General features: G+C 50.8%; 1 long non-coding RNA gene across 1 annotated transcript; it reads left to right on the top strand.

Annotated features, from left to right (window-relative positions):
- The first annotated feature begins 12551 nt into the window (after window positions 1-12551).
- On the top strand, window positions 12552-17836 carry LOC148052194 (uncharacterized). The gene is made up of 3 exons (XR_015698948.1): window positions 12552-12704; window positions 14853-14902; window positions 17720-17836. It is a non-coding gene; the product is annotated as an uncharacterized LOC148052194 (long non-coding RNA).
- The last annotated feature ends 4560 nt before the right edge of the window (window positions 17837-22396 follow it).

Raw genomic sequence — 22396 nt, 5'->3', positions numbered from 1 at the left:
TGCCGTAATTTCACTAATTTCTTTCTAATGCCTTCTGCCTTTTCAGCAGGAAGTTGTGCAGCAGAGTGAAAGTAAAGCTTCAGGGTAATGTACCTTTGCATTTACTACCAAACTATTTAATGTAAAGTACTGATTGTGCCATTTGTTTGCATATTTCATAGAGTAAAAAATGGTGATGGCTGCTCAGCACCTTCCACCCGTGCAACAGCAGAGCAGGTGTTTTACAGTTGTGGGTACTGTAGTGTTTGATGTGAGGTCCTTGGCTCAGATCGAGCTGAACCACTGTCCTCAGCAGCACTTCGGCTTGGTTGTGAATGGGAGGCTAATTCTCCCAGCCTCACTAATGGATCATTTTAGTTTCATTCCTCAAACAAGTCTCCAGATTAGGGAACTGATCGGCATCCCACTTCTTAGAGATGTGTTATGTTGTCTCTGAAATTACGTACTTTTGTTACGCAGATATCTCTGCCAGGATGGCTCTGAACCCTGCACTACAGCTGTGAGTGAGACTTCCCCAAACTCCCCTCTGCAGGTGGTTCCAGTACAGTTTTAGGTTTCTGAAGGGCTTTTGACGGGGCCCCTTAGCAAAGGCTCGGTCTTACCTGAGGGCTGCTTAGCCTCTCTAAGAGGAAGGATCTTTGCATGGAAAAAATCCTTGCTGAAAGGAGACGGTGGGTAAATGATCTGCAGAGAGAGGTCATCAGTGCTTTTCTGTGCAGACTGTGCTGTTAAACACAATCTGAAATGACACGGAGGGAGGGTAGATAGCAAGGTGACAAAGCCATTCCAGAAGCTATCATACATTAAGTTTCCACCCTCATCTTCCAAACCCATTTTGAAGTTATCAGCTACAGTCTCCCCTTTTCAGCGTCCTGCTTCTCCCTCAGGTATGCGGTGCTCTTGCTGTAGGGAGTTTTAATACCCAATTAAACTGCACCACTATCCGGACCTTTATGTTGTGTGACTGTTCTGCTTAGACAGTTGCAGTAATTGGGAACATCCAGTTATTCTGCTTTTTGGTGTTAGCAGTTGGTGGAATTTGTACCTGTAAGAGCATAGTGGTGGAAGTATTTTGAACAAAGGTCTGTTTAATGGGAAGAGTAAATGGCTGGTGAAATGAAAACTACTAGGCTTAACTAAAAGGTTATTAAAAAGATACTTGCCTGGAAGGTTGACTTGCATATAAAGTGCTTGGATGTGTGACAGGAGTAATTAAAATGTGTGATGGTTTCTGGGAAAAGTGTGTTGAACCCTCTTCAAAGAAACTTCCACTAACTCCTGTGCAAGCTACAGGAAATCCCTTGGAGCTTAATTTAACGCAGAGATCATCACTTATGCACTTTACATTTTTAACATAAAGGTTTGGAAATCTCTCCCAGGCCCTGACACTCTCACAGTGTCAGTCTGAGTTGCGGGTAGCCTACAACAGACATAGCCAGTCACGATAGCTAGCTGGAACAGGAAGAGAGTTAGGGAGCAAATATACCTGCTCCACAGCATTGCTTCATTAGAGAGGTTTAGAAGTGTGTGACTTCAGCAGAAGTCATTTTTCTTTGTTCAGAGTAGCCAGCGTATCTGTTAGCTCATTTGCGTCTGTAAAGGCCATGGAGGAAGCCATTCCCTTTGATGCTGTGCTGTGCAGAGGACTCACTCACAGGCCCTCACTGCTGGGGCATTACGGGAAGCACTTGGACACAGGCACAGGGCTGGACCTCTGAGCTAGGCAGGGGATCCTGGTTGTGCAGGTACTTTTGATCACCGAGTGGTGTTTGTGAACAGTGGAATGTAGAAATACCCTTTGCTCTTTGCTAATTATCCTGTCCCCTCACTATATCGCTTCTGCCCAACTCATTTCCACGAGGAAATTGTCCTCAAGGAAATTGCACAGGAAAATTGTCTCAAGACTAAGAAGTTAGAATAGCTCCACCGTTGCGGACTCCTGGTCCTTGCTGACTTGGAATCGCTGACCTGGAATCGCTGACCAGTCTTTCGCAGCTATGGTACTATTTTCTTTCTTTGTTAACAAAAGTGTTGCATGGTAAATACGCCCATGCTTGTGGAGTGTAGATACAGCACCTTGCACAAGGGAAAAGCTACTACTGTACAGTCTTTCTGCTTCTCTGCATACCATCATCCTCCTCTTACACTGTTTGCCTTCTCCCGGCATGGAGGAGTCTGAAGCAGGAGTCTTTGATGTAAACAGGGAGCACTAAGCAATCCATCATTTGTCAATTAATCTGAGCAATGGGCATTGAAATTTCTGGAGTAGGCAGCTTTTATTTAAAGTGAGGCTTCATCATATGATGATCTGCCTCTGATCTTGTAAAGTTTCTGTTGGCATAAGGAGCCCCCGTTGTAGTTTTCCTACTTACAGACTGAAAATGAACGGGGGCTGAGATCTCACGAACAGAATGGCAGATGAATAGCATTTCACTAGGGTAACTTACTGGAAGTAGAAAGGAAAACAATGTTTTTATTTTGCTGTTCCCAGTTGTGTCTGATGCTTTGAGAAGTTAAAAAATTGTGGGCTTGTGCAAGGTTAGAGTCATTTTAAAAGAGCAGCCACTGAATGGGAGCTAGCCTATGAAGCAGGTAATACAGGTCTCTGCACCAGAGTGCAGCCCACCTGTAAATTCACTGTAGGATGGCTGTGCTGCTGAACTGTCCCCTACTACGTGGGAATGTTTTCCAGAGGAGGGTATGCTCAAATGAATGCGCTCGTGCAGTTCATACAATGGCTTTCCTCTTGTTTATCTGCTAGAAGAAAACATCAGAGCTATCAACTCCTTTTCTCATTAAGGGTTTTATCTTAATTGTTGCGTACGTGCTCCAAATCTCAAAGCAGGAGTAGTCATTTGTTCTCAGCAGGTCTGTTTCTGTACAAGCTACCAGCATACATCTTGTTGGCTGCAAGGGACACTGAAGGAATAGGTCCCTGGGCTCAGCGCCATGCACAGGTAACAGGAAGGTAGCCTAGCTGCCAGCTTGCCGTTTAACAGCTATTCCAAATAACTACCTGACATGTTTTAAAAAGAATCATCTTCCTTGATGCAAGGATGTTCTTTGTTGAGTGTGGTACGTTTTACCCCAAAAGAGTCAGCGTGTTTTGCTGGCCTGCTTGCCCAGCCTCTTTTTCTGCTTGAAAGACGTTGTGCTAATTTTCTTCTTCCTCAATACCTTGACCGTGGCCATTGCTGCTGAAAATACTGCTGGTGGTATTGGCAGGGATGGGTTAGTGGCTTTGGTGGGTTCTTTCAGATTGCCTGGTGGACGGACAGCAATTTAGAAAGACGAGTTACTAAAACCTGAGGTGTCAGTGGTTGTTATAAAACTAAAGGATTTGGTCTGAAGACTTTTGCTTGGTAAGTGGTGTGAGTGATGGATGACTCGTTTTCATTGTTTGGGAAAGGGAATTGGGAGAAGGTACGATACAGCATTCAATCTCCCAGACCCCAAGATTAAAGTGTGATCTAACTGACGTTCCTTGTGGGACCTCTTAGGAAGATTGCTAGTATGTGTCTTGGTACTTGCATTTAAGAAGCCCTTGGACCAGTTGTTAGCTGGATTTCTTATTTATACCTTACTTGTTTAAAAAGCAGATAAACCCGCTTGTAGAACTCTGTCTGCTGACTGTGCAAAATGATTTGCCCCAGAAGTGTGAAAAAAAGAAGGCATTGACTTTTGCATTGAGAAGAGTCTGTACTTTGTAACGTGGGTCAGTGCAGCCCCACAGAAGTATTTCTGCTGGCACAGTGTTATATATGCTGGATGAAAGCTGACCTTGCCAGAAAGCACAGCTGTGCTGGAGCGCTGTGGGAAAATCTGGGCACTTACTTACACCACACTGCCTCTGCTGCTGGCACCAAATCCAGGAGACCGGGGATGTTTTTCACCTTGTGCAGCGTGCTTTGGGAGGTGCTTCCTTCCCAGAGAGCGGGGAGGTTGGGAGCTGCGTTTCCTGCGTACAGAGAGATGGTTATCTGGTCTTGTCTTCACCTGCACGTCAGCTCCCGATTACAGCACAGCAGTGTGCGAGCATGACAGAAGTGCAGTACGTGGAGAAGGCTGAGGTCTGTGTTTGTGACTGTGGTCCCACAGGTGGAACCCCTGCTGAGACAAGGCTGCCTGCACACTCACCGCGAAGCCTCCCACCAGCCTTTGCTTCTCACCTACCAAACCTTACCCCTAGGGATGCCTGCAGGCTTGGGTTGAGGTACAGGAAGACACCTGTGAGTAGTTGCAAGACCTCATGTCCTGCTTCACTTCTGGAGATGTACAGATGCATGGTCTTTGCATACAGTAATAGACACTGAAATACGCCATGCATCTGTACAAATACCTGCATTTGCTCAAGACCACAGCGCAAGAGATTTTCTTTTAGACTGTTCATGGCATACATGAGTAGGTATAGAGTATTTATTTCCAGTGTATTCACTTGAGATATAACAGCAGCTTTTAAATAGCTCCAGAACTGGGTAGTTCATGTAAGCATAAAGAACATCCCCCATTTTAAGTACATTATTTCCTTTCCTATTATACTATGACACACCATCCAGTTTGTAATGATCAGACAGTAATTGCTGCAAGAGTGAAAAAATAAAGCTAGGCTCCCCCCGCCTGGACAGTCCTTGGCAGCTACAATACTATTACAATACAAGCACATTTATTATAAGCACTTTTATATATCATCATTTACGGATGTATTTACATGCCTTCAATAGCACTGCATGGCCAGGTGGTCTGGGACCAGGGCTCAGCTCTGCAGCAGGTTTTTACCACCATGAAGGGCAGAATAAGAAATCCAGAAGCAACATCCAAGCAATGCGGGACATCTTCCCAAAGTGCAGGGGTGTAATGAGTGCAGCAACGTTGTTGTAAAGGTCTGACCCACTAAGACGGCAAGTGAAAGGCCTCTGCTCCTCTGCAAACTGGAAACAAGGACAGCTCTCTTTTTGGGTGTGCTGCCTCAAACTGATGTGCTTTCTTGCTGCTGTTGAGAAGGAAGACAGCCAACTCTGAGTGAGGAAAGGCCCAGCTTGATCTGTTTTATTCATACTCTCAAAAGGGGGAAGCAATTTTGGGGGGCTTCCAGCAATTTCCAGTGTAGAGCCTTGCTGAGCGCATTGTGCACTCGCCTGTCTTTTGACCTGACTTTCTTTTTATTTCACAGTTTGCTATCATTGCTTTTTTGTTTCTCTCATCAGGAAACACCCTTGAGGAAGAGTTTTAAGTGACTTTTCTGTCTTGTCTTGTAAAGATTTTGCTGGCTGACTGTGTACAGACCTATAAAACATGACCACCACCCCTGGCAGTAGAAATAATAGAGTCAGCCTAGCATGCACCTTCCTTATTCTTCCAGACTGGTTCTCAAACCCTTCTTGGAAGAGCTTGCATGCAGGAGGTTGGACAGGCTGAAGGACTTTGTAGCAGCACACACCTGCTATGGTTCTGGGCTTCATCCCTCACCTGCTCATGTTGTGGGCGAAGGGGATGCTAGTCCTAAAACCATGCAGAGCCCTGTTCTCCCTTCCAGAAGATCAGTGCTAAATGTCAGCCCAGGGTATACTCAGCCTCGCTTTGCATGAGAGAGACTAAAATCCGGGGATACTCTGACTTGGGAAACATCAGAAACTTTACCATACTGTTGTAGTCTCCTGCAAATGAACCTGGCTTTGGGGTGGTATTGCAGGAGGGGTGGAAGGAAGGGCCGGAGGCAGGAGTGCCCTTGGGTGATGGGCTGAAGTGTAAGCCAAGCACACGGCTGCTGGAGGTAATGATGAGGGCAAGGATGACTTGGGGCTGTGTCAAGAAGCATGAGGTTCATGTGAAGAGTGTTCTGGGACTCGGATCCCGACCAGGCTGGCATCTGGTGAGCAGGCACTTAATAAATATCACTCTTGTCTTTTACATAATGGGAAAGGTGGAAGGGACTTTCTGTTTTCTCACACATGCCAGGGCCCTTGCTGCAATGAAGAGGTCGGCAAGGCACATCTGCTGTGTTCCCTGGCCATTCCTTGTCTTTCAGGCCCACGTCTGGCCCCATGGGGCGCTCAGGCCGGGGCTGACTCTTCCTTCCCGAGTACTGTGTTGCCAAAGTAGCTGCAGATGCCTCTGCAGCGATTCACAGAGTTTTGCAAAAAACAGCTGGGAAGTCCCTTTCCAGAGGTGGCCAGCTGAGCTCTGGGGAGGAGCAGGCAGCATAAGTTCTATCTACATGAGGATGCTCCAAGGTGGATTCCCATCCAGAGGACCACTTCCCCTGCCTGAGAGGCTCAGATGCAGCTCGTACACCAGTGTAACTGCTGGGGAAGCAAATGACACTGGACAGTAAGAGACAGCAAGGGATGGGACTGCAAGTCCCATCATGGAGCTGCTCCCGGGCAGTTGCTGGAAAGACCTTTCAGGCAAGTGCTGTAAACCAGGAAATGAAGCTCGGAGCCCTTCATGTGAATAACTTGAGCAGGGGGATCTGGCTGGCAAAATGTTGTTTGTCACCAAGTGAGGCTGGATAAACCGGGTACCAACCACTAAATATCTCTGCCGTCATTTGGAAAACCCTTGGGTTCTAGCATTTAGGGACGCAGCAATAACTAGCAATTAATTGTCAAGAAAGAGAGAGGAAAAAAAAAAGCCAAAAATGCTTCTTGCCCTTTTGTTCTTCACTATAGACGGGTGAGAACAGGATGTTCCCAACAGTAACTTTTAATTATTTCACCACTGCACATCTCTCTTACAGTGCAAGTTAGAAATGTCAGCTGAGGCAATTAAAATTAAACTGTATCAGGTACCTGAGAAAAGCCATTTTTACCAACTGTCTAGTCCCTGTTCTTGGTCTCAGAAAACAGCTTATCGCCGTAGAAACAGTGCACTTCTTCAGAAAGGCGCTCTCCTGGGAGGAGAGTGAGGGGTGCAAATATTTTGCCTGTAATTACTGTATCCAGCATACTCTGCGTGAAAGGAAAGGGTTGCTTTTTGCAGCACTCATCTCAGTGGCAGCATAGGAGGGTTTGGGCTTCGGTTTGGTTTTCTTTGCCCATTTCCATGTGGAATTTAAACCCGGTATGTATTTGCTTAAGCCATGGGGGTGTTGGGGTTTTCACCATCTTGTGAAACGCGTGCGGGGTGCCTTTGCATGGCCAGGGCAGGGCGCTCAGCCTTGTCAGGGGCAGGAAGATGGACCCCATGCCAGCCAAGCTGGGATCCTCTTTTCCTGGAGGGAGAGCGCTCAGAAATAAGTAATGCATGAGTGACTGAACTCTGTCTCTTTCCCCTGTGCTTGGGCAACTGTTCTTTCATTGACTGCCTCCTCCTTCCCCAACAGCTGTGTGCTAGGGGCCCTGTGGCATGCAAGGGCACTCGCAGCCCCCGATGTTGTTTTCCCCTGGCCATGCCGGGGAGGCCAGGGCTCCTCTGCACCATGCCAGGAGATATCATGGTCCGTGCAGAGGGGCTGTTGGGTTTGGTGGGGTGCCGTGGGGAAAGCCGTCAGGGTGCCGCACCAGTGCAGGGGGCCACTGTGGAACTGCTGGTGCCGCTTGAGGGTGGCTGCATGGGCGAAGTGGGGGCAGGCGAAGGGCCACTCGCTGGTGTGGACCCGCTGGTGCTCCACCATCCAGCTGGCCACAGCAAAGGCCTTCCCGCAGCTGGGGCAATGGAACGGCGTGGCCCCTAAGTGTGCCCGCTGATGGTGGAGCAGGGAGAGGGCTTGCTGAAGCTCTGCCCGCAGTCGGGGCAGGGGCAGGGCTTATCGTGGTGCATGTCGCGCTGGTGCTCGCAGAGGTTGGAGGAGCAGGCGAAGGCCTTCCTGCAGTTGGCGCAGCCATAGGGCCTCTCACCCATGTGGGTGCGGATATGCTTGTGGCAGTCCGAGGACCAGGTGCAGGTTTGGGCGCAGAAGGGGCACTCGTAGGGCCGCTTGCCTGTGTGCAGGCAGCGATGCTGCTGCAGCATGCCCTGGTGCAAGTAGGCTTTGCCGCAGAGCTCGCAGGTGTAGGGCTTGACTAGAAAGAAACACCGTGTGTTTCTTGGTGGCTCAGCAGGTTGCTGGACTTCTTGAAGGACTACCTGCACTGCGAGCACTAGTAAGGATGCTCCTCCAATGTGGACCCCTGCAGACCCCCTGGCTCGATGGCCTCTGTGCCAGCAAGAGCTGGTGCTCACTGAGTGACGTGGCTGGAGCAGCCATCTCCGGACTCCTCCCCAGAGTTGCTCCCCAGGGTCACTGTGGTGTCCTCAGTGCCGCAGGGCCCAGTGGCCCTGCTGTCCATCCGGGATGGGTGCTGCTGGCACAGGGATTTCCCCGTGGCTGGGGTTGCAACCCAGGGCATGAAGGCTCACCAGCAGCTTCAGCTTCCTGGCCACACCGTTAGCGTTGATGAGGGTGAAGGTTTTGTAGAAGACCTCACCTTCCCGGCACAGAGGGTCCCCAGGCATGTCCTCCCTTGGGCCATTCTCTGGACTGATGTGGTTGCTCTCCTTGGTTTCCTCCTCCTCAGCATTGCTGTCACCCTTCTCTCCAAGCAGTGCATGTCAGCCCCCCTTCCTCTCCTCCAGGCTGCCACGGGGGTACTCCAGGTCCAGGCATTAGGGGCACTTCAGGCTTGCCATGCTCCTTGCCTGCGTCTGGCATGAACATCTCTAAGGCTTCTCCGCCCCTGCAGTCATTGCTGTAGGGGACCTGGATTTTGGAGCCGGAAGGGGACAGGTGTGAGGAGCAGAAAGCAACCAGGCAGCTGTTTCTTAATGTATAGCTGGTTTTGTCTTTGGTCACGTTGACTTATGCTTAGATCTCATCTGCTTTTTCCTTATTCTTGTGGCTACAATGCTTATTTGAAAGCATGGATTTTTTTATTTTCTGCACTTTCTTAACTATTTTTCTGCTTTTTAAAATACAGAACCACCAGGAAACAAAATGCAGATCCGGTGGCTGTTTCTCTTGACGGCTAAGGAGCTCATGTGTTAAAATGCCAGGCGAGCAGTAGCTGCTTCTCCTGTTCCTGGAGTGCCCAGCAGAGAAGAGAGCTCTATGTTAACGCAGAATCATGCAGTATAAAAAAATATGATCTTAATAAAGGTCACATGGCCACACAGAGCATTTCCAGAGAGATAAAAATGGCAAGAGTGTGATAAACCAAGGACATGTTCTTGGAGCTGTGAGGGTGAAGGTGGGAAAGCTGCCTGAGAGGCCCTCCGGGCTGGCTCAGCAGAGCAGACGCCCTGTGTGCTGCCGACAGTGGATGTGGGCAAGCCAAGCTGCCTCCTGCCCTAGGCACAGATGGAGTACTGCAACCACATTTCTACTCCCCTTTTTATGTAGAATGTTTAAAGAGAATTAAAATCATACCCTGACCACAAGCCAGATGCAGCCAGCAACCAGTGGTTTTGCTGTTTATAGGACGTGCAGTGCTGAGGAGGGGAAGTTAGGCCCGTGACAGTTTAATTTTCACCAGTGCTATTTGCAGTTTTGCAGGCGGGTCAGCAGTCTCTGCCCTGCTCTCATGTGCACGTGTAAAATGGCCGGAGGAGCTCATGCTGCGTGAGGGGTCTGAAGAGCAACATGCATCTGCTCCCCATGCTGTGGCGAGGCCAGGGAGGTGGGCATCTGAGCAATTGCTTCTCAGGAAGGCAAACCCCAGCAGAGAAAGGGAGAAGCCCCATTCCTCTCGCTGACAAGAGGTGCGGTGAATTCCTCTTTGGATGCTGATTTACTAGTATCCCCCAGCACCCTTGTTCAGAGGCTGCTGGATAGTTGGAAGCTAGCTGGCTGAGCCTGAGCAAGCCTGCTGCTGACAGAGACGGCTCTTGCGAGTGTTGGGAAATGCTAACGCTGCTTTTATCTATTTCCTTGCTCACCAAGGGCAAAGCTATGGACAGTTGCGTGCGGGCTGTCCAGCCTGCTGCACCCCGCTGCTGTAGAGAGGTGGGAGAGCACCTGCAGGAAAAGCCGCTCACACACACCGCGAGGGCGAACCTGTTTCCCCGAAGCAGCTTTCCAAACACAATAATCCGGTCTTGGTCTGCCAGGTGATGCCGGGGTGTTTGGAGGTTTCATTGCAGAAGGGGACAGGCCCTGGCTGCCTCTTGCCTGTGCCCTCTCTGGGTTCTTCCACCCGTATTGCTTCCCACCACCCTCGGGCCTGCCTGCCTGCCTCCCCCCAGCTCCATCTGCAGAGCCTTACCTTGATGGGGGAGCATGGCAGGACAGCTGGCCCCGGTAGGAGCAGCCCCCCGAGCCCTTGTGTGGGAGAGGAGGGGGGCTGGTGCAGAGCATCCCATGCAAGTGTGCCGGTGTCTGGCTCACCCTTTTGTGTCCAGCGGAGCAACTGCAGAGCCTCCGCAGGTGGGGCCTCTTTCCTCGCCCCAGCCTTGCTGCCTTCATCACAGAGAGCAGCCTGGGAAATGCAGCAGGGCTGCCCTGCCTGAGCCCTTCCCCTCTCCCCCTCCCCACCAGCGATGGAGAGCACCAGCCGCCCACTCGAGTTGTGCCTCCCACCGCACCTACTAGGAGGCTTTTGTCTGCTCCTGGCTTTTAAATGCTGTTTCCCCTTCCGCTGGAGAGAGCCCCAGCACCAGTAGTGTTCGCTGGGTGCTTTTCCCCTGCCTCCCTCCCAGGACTTCATGCTGTGACCTCCAACTCGTCTCCGGTGTGTTGCGCTAAAGCCCTGCTTTTCTTTCCCTTCAAGATGTGTCACCCTCTGGTTGTTCTTTGGCTCCACAAGTCCCATGTGTATGTTTCTGCCTCTCCCTGGTGTGGGAGCTTTCCTGCAGGGGTATTTCCTCCCTGCTTTTCTTACTGCCTGTCTTGCACACGCTGCTTAGCTTTCCCTTCCTCGCAGCAGGAATTTCTGTCTCCTCTCTGGCACTGGAATCAAACTTTTATCCTTGTTTTGAGCTGACTCACTTTGTAGGCAATCTCAGCTCAGAGGACTCTGCCTACAGTTGTTTTATTTGGGATCAGCAGAAGCAGATGCGCTTTGCTGCTTGCACCTGGAGAGGGAACAGCCCCCTGCATCAGCACAGCCAAAAGGGCAGCAAATTGCAGAGTAGGGAAGGGAGAAGTGGAGGGAAGATGAGAGCAGTTCGAGCTTGTGTCCCCATCTTGCATCATGACACTGCCACCTGCCTCCAGGCCCGTGTTGTGTGTCACAACTACCATATTTTTTGCAGCTTATCTTTTTTACTATATCCAGGATCTTTACTGTGTGCAGGATCGTCCCCTTGAATCCCAAACACAGCCACAAAGACAGGATGGCCTTCGCAATGAGAGAAGGAAACAAAACCCCTAAACATCCTGGGAACAGGTAGTATTGCAACAAAAACACTATAGAGCAGCCTTGAGTCCTGCACTGCTGATCAGGGCTTTGCAGGTGCAAACACAGGAATATGATCCTGTTTTCAGGAACTGGGGAAACATGTGGGAAGGGGTAGTTACCCCCAGGCTGCACTCGGAGCATCTTGAAGATGGTCCAGAGCACAGTACCACTCACCGGGTGGACATGTGACAAAGCCATCGCCATCCCACTGCCTGCTCCCCAGGTGCTCATTTCCTCTGGTTTTCGTCTCTTGGACACCTTGTGTGCAGTAAACGAGAGCATGTGTCTCGGAGATGGCTCTAGATCCAATAACTCGAAGGAATTAATGTTGTGGCGCCCACAGGAAACCAGAGACATGCAACACTGTGGAGTTGGAGCCAACTGGGCCATGAGGTCGCTGCTGAGTGATGGCGTATGTGAGCATGTGTGAGCAGGCTGCTTCAGCAGGGCACTGTTGTTCTCCTAGGGGCTGAAACCATTATTTATTGCAGAGATGTGATATAAATGAACTGGCTTCCCAAAAAGTATTCTCCGTACATTAGCATCCCTGCTCCCGGTAGTCTGAAATCCTCCTCCCAATAGCTTTATTCCCACACTCCTTCCCATGTAGCTTCCTGTTGCACTTGAGCAAACCACACCATATCAGCAAAAAGCATTTGCTTGGTCTTGGCAGCATCTCTGCGAAGCAGAGGGGTTTAGCTTGCGTTGGGGAATAGTGTTAAGACTTGAACCTGTGGGGAAACTGTCACTGAGCACAAGCTGGGGATGGTCTGAAAAAACAGAGGGCAAGAGAAAGTCATGGGAAGAGATCTGCAGAGGCTGGAGGCAGGTTCAGCTGATTACGTGAGGTGCATCCTCACTGGGGCCAGCTGAGGCCCGTTTCCAAGCTACAAAGAGAGCAGGCACCAGGGCTAGAGCTCCCACTCTAACACAGTTTGCCAAAAGCAGTGCTATGGTCCCATGGTGACCCTGGCGTTGCTGGTTCCCCTCCACCCATGCTGGGTGTTTTAGGGTATCTGGGGGGGAGTCCGTCCCCATTCACAGCTCTTTCCTTGCCCAGGGCAGGTGTGCTGCTATGACCAGCCTGAAAGAAAAAGAAATCTTGCAGAAGAAAAAGGTAATTTTGATGAATATCGCTTCCCCCTTCAGACTCTTGAAATAGTGGATAAATGTTGTCAGGAAAAAATACAACAAACTGTCCTCCCTGCTCAGGTCTGTGAATAACGTGTTCTCCCGGGCTGGTTTCTCACTGCAGCAGAGCTCTGTGCTGAAGAGGCAGCCAAAAAAAGCCTTATGAGATGCCACGTACTAAGAAAGCACAAAGTCATACAACCTGGGTGAGAAAATGGTGATTTAAGAAGGAAAAGATATCACAAAATCTACAGCATGCAGGTAAGTACATTTTTTTTTCAGTTTTCTTTGTGAAGTCCTCCCTTTTTCCTTGGAGGCCCTGGACTGATTTGAGATCTGCTCAGTATTTGCCCTGGTTACCAGTTTATGGGATAAACATCACGTTGCACACCCACAGAGAAGCAATGCCAGAGGGGAGCCCAAATAATACTCTGTCCTGGCTGCTCCCAGGCCCATCACAAGAGCTGTCAGAGGCACAAAGGCACACGGGAACCCAAATTACAGGCTCAGAGGAGGGGACACCATGGCTGGGCTCCCCGGGGGCTGTCTCAGGAGAGCCCCAGCGCCATGGGCCATCAGGACGAGGGAGCTGGAGCAGCTCTCCTGAGCACTTTTGGCACTGGTGTCACTGCTTTTTGGGGATGTCCAAGGCCAGCTCCTGGGGGTCTGTGCCACAACTGCACTGTGTCACATCCAGGTACCAGCAACTAGGAAGACTGAGATCCAGGGTCAGCTGCTGGGCAGACTGTGTGTCTGAGGCCACCCAGGAGGGAAATGTAGGAGATAATACTGCAGCATTTAGCAACGGCACAGCAAATCTCAGTGCCAGACCTGATAGGAGGGGAAGGTGACTTTGCTTTCAAACAAGCCTGATTTCACTCATTCGCACTTTCCCTCATGGGTATGTGCACACCAGCACCAAGGTGTGTGGCCAAGTGGCCTGTCCAGCAGTCAATGTGTGTCCGATGGTCTGTCCAGGATGCAGGGGGGACAAGGGACACGGGCTCTCGGCTTCCCTCAAGTCTCCCGGGCCACAGTTAGGTTGGTGATCCTGCGCTGGTTTCAACTGTGCATTTCTGCACCCTTTACGACCCAAGAGTGATGCGAGCTCAGACACCTCAGTTAATCTCAGCATCCTGGAGTGTGAACGTTACCGATCTCTTGTGATAACTCACCTCAGCCTTAAAGTGGGGGTGGCAGATGCACTTGTTAGATTTGTGCTCACGGTTGATAACGGAAGACATATCCATCCCTGCTGAGAAAAGCAGTTTCTCTTGTTTGGAGATGGAGAAACACCTTAAAATTAATTTTTTTTTTTTCTTTTTGACTGTTTTGGTACTGACACTCCTGCTCTGTTTGAGGTCCTTTATTGCTTCTAACTTCTGCGATGGCAGTCAATCTATAAAGCAAGCTCCTTTGGTCCAGGGGTTGGGTCCCACATCTTGGATAACTTTTCTTTCTTAGTATATTGTTCAGCACTTGATTGTCTTAGATCCTACCAGTGAATTTCAAAGCAGAACCCTCAGCCTTCTGGGCCTGCTGGGCTTGGCTGGTCCTCAAGCACTCTGTATTTTGGTAGGTGGATCCAACTACTGTTCAAATATAAAGCAGGAATTGATAATGAGGACTGCATCTGTTCACACTAGACCTCTCCTCAGCCCTCACTGCTATTCAAAATAAAGGTTAGCAATCCCTTGCATCCAACTACTTTCTACCTCCTATGACAGTGATCTCAGAAAGCCTGCTGTACACCTTCCCCCTCTTGCATCGTCCAGCGATTAATGCTGGTACCTGCTCCCCCCAGCATTCTCCACCAGTTAATGCAAGAAATAACGTCATACACTGCTTCCTACAGAAGCACTGCTGTGTTTGTAAGTTCATGTAAGAAGTCATCTAGACCCCTGCAGTGGTCGTATCATGTGATGCCTCTTGTTGACTTTCAGCCAGGCTTTGGGGATAGTCCCCACCATCACATAAGCAACTGGGAAGAGGAATCCACATTTCTCCTCTGTTTTTTGCCTGCAGTGACCTGTAGCAATGTGTTACCATGCCATCTTCCATGGCTCTGTCCCTCTCAAAGATCAGAGCAACCATGTCTGCGTCAGTGACCTATAAACCCAGGCCTGCTTGTGGAAACCTCCTGTCTCACGTGGGTGATCTCAATTATAAACTGCACAGCCTCTTAGAAAAGATCAGCTTAAAAGCATTTAACAAGTATAGATGGAAACCCAATTCCTTCTCTGAAGGTTAAACTTCTGAACTGCAGATAATTACTACTCTTCTCCTCCCTTTGATGGCATCTTCTATCTTAAGGTGTAGAAACAATATGTAGGTGCTTTAAAGTTTAAAATAAATGAATGTCTCTTGGTATGGCTGTGAGTTAAAAAAATACCATCTTTGTGTTTCCAGATGAAGAACCCAAGGCAGAGGAGCTGGAGGTGCATGTTCCCATTCAGCGGGTGAGTCACCGGCAGAGCTGAGGGCAACGCTCAGTGCCGGGGTCTTGCTCCACGGCAATTCAGGGCACTGATTTGACCCAAAGGCAGCAATTTTTGTCCAGATCAATTTCTAAGGTATTTTGCAAGTCGTTTATTGTAAATCAGCAGGCTCTACAGTCACATCTCATCGCTGACTGCTGTGCAGCCACCTCAGGCTGGAGCTGCTGACACGTTCAGTACCCACAGGGTGTCAGGAGTGCTGACACTGCTGTCACTTGGCTTCCAAGATGCTATATTTTTGCTTTTAAGTGTAAAAACTTAGTTGCCAGTTTTGAATATGCCAAGGAGCTTGAGGGAGTAGCATATCTTTCCCCTGAAACGCGCTAGCATGGCAGGTTTTTGACGAATCCGCCAAGAGAGTGTGTGGTGAGGCTGGCTGGTGCTTGTAAAGCTGGACGGTTGGCAGGGGACACAGCCCTGGTTTGGGACACTGCTGTGCTGTCCCCATGCTGCTGGGCGGATGCATGTTCATTAGCTGCAAAGGAGCGTACCAGCCGCGTACACAGCCCTTGAGTAGGGTAGACCTGGAGGTGTTCGGTGGGACTGAAGCACGGCTGCCTTGCGCTCCTTGCTGCTGGGCTGGAGCTGTGAGCTCTGTGCTGCCCACAGGGTTTGGTGCCAGTGGGGCATCTGTGAAAGGCAGCTCTGCGTGGAGATGGTGGCGTGGGTGCTGCCCCAGCGCCTATGGCACTGGGTGCTGGAGGGTCCCCGCAAAGACAGTCCCCTGCAAGGTGGGATGCAGGAGGGCCAGGCCTGGGTGGCAGAGGCAGGCTGGCATGTCCTGCCGAGCAGCAGGCAGCAGATGGCAATGTCGCCCTGCAAGAGCCGAAGGCAGGGAGGCAGGTGGGCAGGCAGGGATGCAGGTAGATGATTGCTGAGCTGGCAGCTTGGGGACAGGGGACAAAGTGACCCCCTCCAGCTTCTTTTGTAGAAGCCAGAGAGTTTCAAGCAGCGTTGGGTGCCTGGTAGAGATGCTCCTTGGCCCTGGGCTAGCTTGGCTCCCTGTGGCCACCCAGGCGGGAGAAGAGAGCAAGGGGGAAGGAAGGGGCACCCCTTTCTGCCTTCTGCCCTCCCGTCCTGCCTGGCAGAGGCTGCTGTGGGACTGCCCACACCGGGCTGGTCACAGTTGGAATAGCCCCAAGATGTAAAATAGCCCGGGCTGGCTCTTGCCAGGCCTTGCGGGGGTATGATTTTGGCAGCTGGGGAAACTGAGGCAGGGAGCGTGCCTGTGAATGGGTACTGGAGATGCTATGGAGCTGGTTGGGTGTCATTTTTAGCAGTGGGGTGAAGCTGCTCCCCCAGCTGAGCCTGCTAAAGGTTTGGTGTGGCTGGGACACAAGCTTCAGCAGGGTGTCATGCCTCCTCTCCCTGACTCACCCCAGTGCCAGCGGGTATTTTCTGGGTGCAGCAGGCTGTGGGGCTCGGATGGCTGCATCTCCTCCCTGTGCTGAGGGACTGCTCCTGTGCCCCACAGAGCCCCAGTGGGACAGAAAGCTGGGCTGTTCCCTGCAGCAGTCACTGCCTGGCTTGGTCACATCCCGGGGCCACGAGGCCATCCCAGAGCCATACCTCGGGGACTTTGCGCGGCTGTGCACTCTCTATCTGATGGGAGGAGAGCCAGTGCTGAAAGTGTTTTCTTCTTCTTTTCTCTGAGCCGCTCCATCTCATCCTTTATCAGGCAGGCTGCTGAGCTCAGGGAAATGGGAGCTGTTTGCCTGCTCCTGAGGAGTGGCCGTGGGTTTTGCTGACTCCCCCAGGCTAACGACGTGCTGGTGACTGCATCAGTGGTACAGAAAACAGGGCTGGCATCGGCCCTGGGTGCAGGTGGGAGCTCCTGGGTGCTGCCACTGCAAGTAACATCAGCAGCCAAGGCACCTCATCACAGGCATGTGAAGGAAAGGACAGAAGGTACTAAGAAATAATTCTGAGTTGTCAAAAGGTCCCCCTGGTCTCCCCATTGCCTGGCTCCAGCACGTGTCATCTTGGTTTGGGACCAAGCTATTCCCCAGGGAGCGGGGCACTGAACTGCACTTACCAGGGCTATCCTCCACTCCCCGAGCAGGAATGCTTCGAATTGGCACAGGGCCATGCCGGTGCTAAAAAACAAATGAATTTCTTCCAGCTGAGCACTCCTGATTCAGCATTTCTCGTGCCAGCACTTTACAGCGGGTGTGAGATAACAAGAGGATACTGTGCGCAGAGGGGTGGCAGTTGTCCTGGCCGGGTATCTCCTGATTAGGCGCAATACAGAGATAGCAGCTGTGCGCTCTCAGCACACCGGGGCCAGAGGTGGAGTTTGGCAAAAGGATATGCGGGTTATGGAAACAGGGATGGGTCCTCATGGTGCCCCTGTCACCAACCCTCAGCTGTATCCCTGGATGTGAGTACCCTGGAAGGTGCTGGGTTTGAGATGCTCCTTAAAAAAATTAAGGCTTTATGTCAGAAGGCATCAGGTCTGTGTGGCCTGAGCCTAATTTCTTCCTCTTAGGAGAATTTGTGTGGCTCTGTTTTCTTTTTGCATTTACCTAAAGCATGGCATTGTTGTCAGCCATTAGACAGCGGCCCGGCTTTGCTGCAGCAGCGGCTGCGTTTTGGGGGAAGGAGGAGTTTTTTGGGCTGATACATCCATGAAACATCGCAAATGGTGTTCATGAGGGAGAGATCAAGCTGAATGAGAGGTCCTGAGAGAGGCACTGAGGTTTTCAAGCTGGGCTTTGCATTGATGCTGTGTGTGGTTTCATGTGCTACTTCCCTCTGAAATTATGCTTTGGTTTACAGGAAAGATTTGACTTTTCACGTTAGCCCTTAGCTGAGATGCTTGTCTCAGCTGGAGGAGCACCAAGGAGACCGAGGCACAGTGTGAAGGCGCAGAGGTCTCCTCTGTCCAAGAGGATGGTAAGTGTGGTATATAACAAGTGGGGACCAATGGCAGAGAGTGGGTGTGGGTACCCAGAGAAGGGGACTGGCAGTGCTAGAAAAGCTGTGGCTAGAAATGAGGAGGAAGGAAACCCTGCCTTGGAATCAAGTGCAAAACTGAGCCAGATCCTTCTCCACTTGCCTTGTGTCCTGATCACCTAGAAGTCCTGGAAAAATTAATGGAGAGGGGAAAGCAATCAAAACTTGAATGCACTGCATGTTAGTGGTGACCTTACCCTGCAGCAGAGATAAGGAATATGCAGTCTTTGCATTCAGGGGAAGGAGCCAATTTCAGTCCAGGACCAGGAGATGACTATCTAGCTGGACATTGCCTATGCCACGTAAACCTGCTGGGGGTCAGATTGCTGCCAGCGTTATAAACCTCTATCATTCTCCAGATGCCAATAGGCCTTATCTCTTAAAGTGAATCTTATTAACTAGGAGAGGACTTTGCTGTCTGTATTGTGGCCTTTAAACCTCACTTGAGATTCTTCACCTTCAAATGAGAGGGTTTGAAAGGGTGGAGGAACAGAAAAACAAAGTGGTTTCTTCCAATGTGAGCTGCTCTGAGCTGTGGGTGTCCTGCCAGCCCCATGGCTGGGCGCTGCTTCAGGAGCAACTCCAGGTTTGCTCTGCTGTGATGGTGGGGATCCAGGGTGGTCTGGGGGCTGTGCCAACCTCTCGGCTTCCTCTGCGCTCGAGCAGCCCAGGTCCATCACACCTGCAGGGCCTCAGTAGGGCTCTACCAACTCCAGCCAAACCAGTTGGGATGCTCTTTCTGCCCAAGTCTGGAGCAGGAAGCTGCCCTTGCTCTGCAGTTCCCCTGGCTGGTTCAGAAGAGCTCGGCAGAGGCACTCGCACACCTAACGCTTGTCACAGACGCTAAGTCCACTGGTAGTGGACTTGCAGCTAACAATGCTGGGCTACAGCTAACCTTGCCTACAGTCCTGCGAGCAGGAACATCGCAAGGGTCCTTTCTGGGCCTTTGATTAATTAACGTCTATCTTTGTGTTCCCAGAAAGGCTGCAAGAGCAGTAATTCACTGAGGTCCTGGTATGGATGATGTCTCTGCTTCACACCTGATCCATGCAGTTCCTGGTAAGGCTCTTCTGCTCCCTGAGATGGTTTGGACCACCAGCCTATCCTCGCCATGTGGCTGCTTCCCTCCACTATTTCAAGATAAAGCAGCACATTTCTCTTGGGAAAGAGAGCCTCTGGTCAAGGGGAAAGGGAACATTATCTTGTCCCCCATGCTGGCTCCTTGTCCCTTAATGCTCCACCTGTCTTGCTAGGCAGTCCCCCTCCCCATTGCACGGAGAACGAAGCCTGGTGGGTGGGACTGCAGAGGGTAGTGAAGATGTCCTGGTTTCTTTAGGTAGCTATAACATGCAGGTGTGAAGTTGGCTGATGGGACCACCTGGGGCTCTTCTAACAGATCAGCTTCTCAAACAGCTGTTCCAAGAGCTGTGATTAATGGCAGTTTATCAGTAGAGAGAAAGGTCCTTTCTCTGCCTTGCCTGCGAAGAGCTGGCAGGGAGGCTTGGCTGCTCATTCAGAGGTTTGCAAAGCCTCGGAGCCCTGCATGCTGCTCTTTCCTCCATCTCCCTCGGTGGCTGGATCGGCAGAGGGCACTGCATGTCCATGCTTGATCTGCCTGGGAAGGGAGGGAAGATCCTCTCCACCCCTCCAGCTCCAGGGCCAGAGGAGGCATGGACCAGCAGTGATTGTGCTCTGACCACCAGGCCTCTCTCCCAGCTCCCTGCCAAAGAGCCCCGGGCTGGGGGGCCGCCTCCCCAATGGAAAGATCAGGCTGATGAAGGAAACCAGGAGGCATTCGGTGAAATGCCAGGCAAATTTAGATCAAACGGCAGGAAATCCGCTCTCCGGCCGCGCAGAAGAGCCGCACAGTGGAAAGCTCTGGTCTGGCAGGAGGTCATCCAAGACAAACACGGAGCTGCCTTCTGGGGCAGACTGGCCGACCGGCAGGATGGGCGAGAGCCGAGGATCTGGGCAGGCAAAGCTGTAAAAGCAGTTTGGCTTTGTGCTTCACTGCAGTCACTGCGGGCGGTCAGGGAAGAGCTCCCACCCTGCCCACAGTGTGCAGGATGGTACCCCCAGCCCATGCAGGGAGCGGATGGAGACTTTCTCACCATAGCCTGAGGCAGTCTGATGGATTTTTTTTTTTTTTTTTTTTCATCAGAACATGATATTTGTCAGCCTGAGTGGCATCAGCATGGTCCCAGCCAGATCATGTTCTCCTTGGTGAGGTGGGCTGGGGGCCAGTGTTTGGAGACGGGCTTTGGGCTCTTCCAATGAGAATATTTGTGTGCAAACACAGAGATAAGTGTCCCAAAAGGGATGTTCCCATGATGCCCACAGAAGTAGCTGCTTGCTGGAGTGAACAGGGAGCCAGATGCTGGCTTGCATCTACCTCTTGCATTGCTGTAGCACTGCAGGTTTTGATGCAGTAGTGACCTCTCCTCAGTAGAGGTCTCTTCGGCTGAAGAGGCAGCAGTAGAGATCAAAGGCTCATGGACTTTCTCGGATGGCATGTCCTACTGGCTTTCATGGGGCAGGAAGGGAGAGTGATTGAATCGTGGAGTGTTTCCTCTCCAGTTTCTTCACTGGCTGAAATCTGGGATTGTCTGAGAGCTCTTTCCTTTCTATAGTGATTTGGTAGCACTTGGATGACCACCGCATAAACCCCACCTGTCTGGCTGGTTTCTGCAGGGCAGAAGTTACAGCTGAAACAGTGGTTAACCCCAGCAGCAGAGCAGGCTTGTGCATCTCCAGGCAGTATCTGTGGCTCAAGCAAGCCAAAGCTTCACTCAAATGTGAGCTGATGTATTTCTAGCCAGTAGAGGTGATTGCTCCCTGGGAACCTGCCTTGGAGTTCATTTGTTCACTGAAACCTTTATCAAGAGAGTGAAGGTGATTTTCCAGACTTGTTGATGTCCTCCGGAGATAGCTTGCACAGAGGCTTTCCAAGACACTGCAATCTCAGCTGTTGCCCTTTGACAGCAGCAAAGATAAAGATCCATGAACCTCCTGCTCAAGGAAGCTCCCTCCTCTTGCACTGCTTCCTTCAGATTAGCATGGAGTCTGCTGCTTCCCAACCTGAGGCTCTGTCTCCAGAACAAGCAACTGGGGTTTCACACACAGCCCTGATTGCCTATGAAAGTACTCCCTGGCTTGTTTCTCCTCACCCACTTGGAGCAAGGGCTTGTGTGGAGCTGTCTGAGCCCTGCACAAGTGCGAGAAAGCATTGGGGTGGAGCTGACTGATCTGCTCTGACTCTGTGAGCAAGAGGGGTGGATCTCATCTTGTTTAGGCTACCTAAACAAGTAGCTGTTGCTTAGGAGGAGAGACAAGAAAGCCGGGCTAAAACCATGTTCCCTGGCATGATAATGCCTGAAACAGCAGTGTGTTTATGTAGGACTGTAAAGGAGCCAGGAAATGCCACCAGCCTTGCCATGAATGTCCTGGTGAACCTCCTGGAGCCCACAGCCACAGTTTCAGCTCACTCCCTCTGGCAAGCATCAGACCCAAAAGGGAAAGAGGTCTGTAAGTGGGACTAGATGGGGAGCTTGAGGCTGCACAGACCTGACGTGAGAAGGGCCTGTGGCAGTGCCAGTCAGCAAAGATGGAAGGGGAGGTGAGCTCCAACGAGCTCTGGACCATGTTCATCCTGCAGGCTCTCCACCCTCACCCCCCACAGCTCCTTCTGGGAGAGGGAGCTGGGCTCACCAGCTTGCTGTCAGGATGCAGTTTTGGAGGCTTTCCTCAGATGAATTGTTGGGAAGAGTCCTGGACTGTTGGGCTTAGAGTCCTTGGGCTGATGAATGCAGATGAGACTGCTGCTCACCACAGGCAACCCACTGGTACAACTGATTCCAGAAACCAGTTGTGCTTTGTCTTGGAAACAGGTTGGGTTTGGTTTATTTTGTGTCCACTGGTCCCCTTAGGAGACTGCCTTGGGGACCTTCCCTCTTGGTTGTTAGGAATCTTCTACAAATTTCTAGCAGAAATGTATCTGTGGCCGGCTTTTTCCTGATTTGTTCTTGAGCCAGAGGACAGTGCTGGCACAAACAGCTCTTCTCCCTGCCTGTACTCTTTGATGTTGGTTTGATGATTCTATGATTCTATGAAATAGTCTTTCTTTGGCCTTGGGTTCCAGAGGGATGCATTTCAAAACCAGAAATAAATGGGCTTGAAATATTTCCCATAATTTTGCAAGATCTTGACCCTCTGATAGCAAGATTAGAAGAAAGATAACAAAATCAGCATTCAGGCTGGAACCACTATTGTTAAACAGACAACACTGTAAAGCCAGTACTTCTTGTTTACAATTGAACTCATGAATTTTTAGATATTAATGTATGAGAGATTGAGTAAACAACCATTGTGCCTCTAAGGAATGAGTCCCAGGCTGTCCTGAGCTGGAATACTTTGTACTTTCCTGATTGCCTTCCAAGAATTTCAAATTACTGTGTAACAGAAAAACAAGCCTGCTTCACAAGACGTTTGTGAGGTTCTCGG

Source organism: Nipponia nippon, unplaced genomic scaffold (assembly GCF_047370975.1).
Source record: "Nipponia nippon isolate SJK-2023a ecotype South Korea unplaced genomic scaffold, ASM4737097v1 scaffold_5, whole genome shotgun sequence".
Lineage (NCBI taxonomy): Eukaryota > Metazoa > Chordata > Aves > Pelecaniformes > Threskiornithidae > Nipponia > Nipponia nippon.
The sequence above is the reverse complement of the archived record's forward strand: the minus strand, read 5'-3'. Positions and strand labels throughout refer to the sequence as shown.